The sequence below is a fragment of the Gossypium raimondii genome, chromosome 6, assembly GCF_025698545.1.
Source record: "Gossypium raimondii isolate GPD5lz chromosome 6, ASM2569854v1, whole genome shotgun sequence".
NCBI classification, from domain to species: Eukaryota; Viridiplantae; Streptophyta; class Magnoliopsida; order Malvales; family Malvaceae; genus Gossypium; species Gossypium raimondii.
This window is the reverse complement of record NC_068570.1, coordinates 20,180,439-20,184,083: the sequence shown is the minus strand read 5'-3', so window position 1 is coordinate 20,184,083 and position 3,645 is coordinate 20,180,439. Positions and strand designations below refer to the sequence as shown.

The window sequence follows — 3,645 nt, the reverse complement described above, 5'->3', positions numbered from 1 at the left end:
CTTTATTGTGAGCTCTAAGAATGTGACCGATCCGAACTTTTCAATTTCTGTGTAAAATTTTGTGAATAGCACGTAATTCTACAATATGACTAGCATTTGAGTTACCAGCTAACATTAATTCAATTAACAAAGCATTATCCGAACTATTTATCTACTCATATTTTTTACATAGAAATATTATATGGTGAGAAAAAATAAATTACAAGAAATAATAATTTTCATTCTATTCAAACTCTAATTTTATCACGTTGCTGCGCATATAAAGCTCTGGGCTGCTCTTCCGCTTTTGGGCTTTTTGAGAAAAATGAACCATATTTTAAAAATTTGGGCTTGTTGACAAAAGAGAGCCAGAGTCATATTTAATGGAAATCAAATTAAAATTGTCAGAAGTGGGATTTGAACCCACGCCCTCTCACGAGGACCAGAACTTGAGTCTGGCGCCTTAGACCACTCGGCCATCCTGACTGAATGCTTGCTAAAACAGCATTTTATAATACGTTGCTTTAGTTGATTGTAAATTTAATATTTTTTTGTTAATATTAAAAATCCCAGTACAAATTTATGATTAATTCTTTTCATATTATATTATACTCCCGTATAAATACTTCTCTATAGTTACTAATTGGTTGTTTTACCCTTGCATATGATTTTATAACAATTAATATTTCTTTTATATTTTGGTTAATTTTTATGGATGATATAAAAAAATAAAACAATGTTATTTTTAATAAATTTGTTCAAACTAATTAGTAATAATGTTGCACTAAATTTAAAATAGAAATTTAAAAATAAACTATAGGGGTATTACTCTGTCATTGCACATAAATAAACTCTCGACTCTAATTTGGTAAATATGGACATCAGTTTGTTTTTGTTAGGATTTTTATAGTTAGTACTTATGTAAATTGTACTCTGAATTGTCTTAATGAGTAATTAATTTCAGCTAGCTTAAAAATATTAGTGACAACTCCTAGATATGGTTTTCCTTGTTATTCGAATGTTGGAATTATTGGATACATTATGACATATATACTAAAAATTAAAATAATGACAAAATATTATTAGAGGTAGTAGAAGTATTATAAAAGCTGGATGGGGTAGAAAAAGTTAATGTGGTATTTGATAAACTAATAAGTTAAGTGCTAAAAATTTAAGTATTAAAAATTAAGTTATAAGAGACATTTGCTATATTAATTAAAATTAAGTACAACATATAATTAGGTTGTATGGTAAATATTAATTTTAAATTATGAACCCTTTTATTTTACAATTTTAAAAGATTCCATGTCAAAATTAAGTGATAATAACTCTTTATCTACTCATATTCTTTGTATAGAAATATTATATGGTGAGAAAAAATAAATTACAAGAAATAATAATTTTCATTGTATTTAAACTCTAATTTTATCACGTTGCTGCGTATATAAAGTTCTGGGCTGCTCTTCCGTTTTTGGGCTTTTTGAGAAACATGAACCATATTTTAAAAATTTGGGCTTGTTGACAAAAGAGAGCCAGAGCCATACTAATTGAAAATCAAGTTTAATTTGTCAGAAGTGGGATTTGAACCCACGCCCTCTCTCGAGGACCAGAACTTGAGTCTGGCGCCTTAGACCACTCGGCCATCCTGACCTAACACGTTATTTCCCAATACGTCAATAGGGTTGATTGTAAATTTAGTATTTTTATTAATATTAAAAATCTCAGTACAAATTTATAATTAATTCTTTTCCTATTTTATGACTAATATTATATATATTATACTCCCGTATAAATACTTCTCTATAGTTACTAATTGGTTTTTTACCCTTGCATTTGATTTTATATCAATTAATATTTCTTTTATATTTTGGTTAATTTTTATGGATGATATAAAAAAATAACACAATGTTATTTTTAATAAATTTGTTCAAACTAATTAGTAATAATGTTGCACTAAATTTAAAATAGAAATTTAAAAATAAACTATAGGGTATTACTCTGTCATTGCACATAAATAAACTCTCGACTCTAATTTGGTAAATATGGAAATCAGTTTGTTTTTGTTAGGATTTTTATAATTAGTATTTATGTAAATTGTACTCGAATTGTTTTAATGAGTAATTAATTTCAGCTAGCTTAAAAATATTAGTGACAACTCCTATTAATAACAAAACTTTGTTTATTTGTTTCAGTCAAACACTGATTAGTTTAGATTATTTTATTATTATTTGACATATGAATTTAGCCTATAAATAGGCTCTTTTACAACCTTAGTAAAGACACCCATTAGATATTAGAACTCATAACACATTTAGAGAATTTTGTGTTTACGTTTTGAGGGTTTTTTGTTTTCGGGTTTTTGGGGTTTAGTTTTATCTCCATCTTTTATACTCTTCGTTCTTTTGCCATTATAGTAAAATTATCTTTGCTCGTGGTTTTTTATCCTCTTTGGAGGGGTTTTTCCACGTTAAATTTGTGTGTTCAATTTCTCAATTTATTCTGCTATTTTTGTTACTTGTTGCTTAATCGGGACGATCTTAACAGATGCCAAAGAGTTGAATAATTTTCTTTTTCTTTTATGTTTTTCTTTCTTTTTCATTTCAGATTTGACGTTTGGGTTTTTTTCTTAGGTTTAGGCTTTACTTGTGTCTGTGTAGGGTTTTTTAAAGTAATTTTTTTTTATTCTTGTAAAGCTTTTATTTTTCATTTATTAGGGTCTGGCATTGTTGTGCTGGGAAGAACACATGTCTGTCATGCAGTCCTGTAATTTTTTTCTTATTAATGGCATCCTTCCTGATTTTAAAATATAAAAAAACTATTATAAAAGCTGGATGGAGTAGAAAAAAGTAAGGTGGTATTTGATAAACTGATAAGTTAAGTGCTGAAAATTTAAGTATTTTTAATAAAAATAAAACAGTGTTATTTTTAATAAAGGATAATGTTGCATTAAATTTGAAAATTATAAAAAGAATTATAAATTATATAAAAGTTCATAAAATTAAAAAATATCTATGAATACACTGAATCGCTATGTGAGTTGCTATGTTTTAAGTTTCAATATTTTAATCGATATTTTCATTAAAAATAAATTAGACTATTTTCAAAAGATTGATAGTTAAATTTGACTCTTTTAAAAGGATGAGGTCAAATTTAGTTTTAAAAAATAAGGGTCAATTTGACAAAATATATAAACGTATAAAAGTTAAGTCAATTTTTTAAATATGAAAGGTTTTTTTGTAATTTTCCTACCTAGTTGGTTCCGGTGACTCGTGACATCAATCGAGTCGAAATTTTATTAATCATATAGAAATACAATTGATGGATGTAATAAAGTATAAATAATAAAATTAAAATATATAAGTAAAGTAAATCAAAATAAAATTTTGATTATTTAGTAAATTTAAAGTTTTTCAATGAAATTGATTGACATAGGTTTAAATCATACCATAAGTATATTTTTATTATTTTTAAATATTAAAAGATTAAAATACCTTTAAATATTTCTTTTAAATACAAAAGATTATTTTTATAATTTTTAACGGATTTGATACTCGATTGACTCGTGAGAGCATCCTACTTAGAGATTTTATTAATAGTAAGAAAGATACAAGAGTTGTTAAATTTTTTAATTACTAGAAAATTTAAGTTTTTTAAGAATATATCTAT

At 25.5% G+C, this 3,645-nt stretch overlaps 2 non-coding genes across 2 annotated transcripts; both read right to left on the bottom strand.

The window, feature by feature from the left end:
* Positions 1-381: 381 nt before the first annotated feature.
* On the bottom strand, positions 382-465 carry TRNAL-CAA (transfer RNA leucine (anticodon CAA)). The gene has a single exon. It is a non-coding gene; the product is annotated as a tRNA-Leu (tRNA).
* Positions 466-1,545: 1,080 nt separating this feature from the next.
* Positions 1,546-1,629, bottom strand: TRNAL-CAA (transfer RNA leucine (anticodon CAA)). Its single transcript has one exon. It is a non-coding gene; the product is annotated as a tRNA-Leu (tRNA).
* Positions 1,630-3,645: the final 2,016 nt, after the last annotated feature.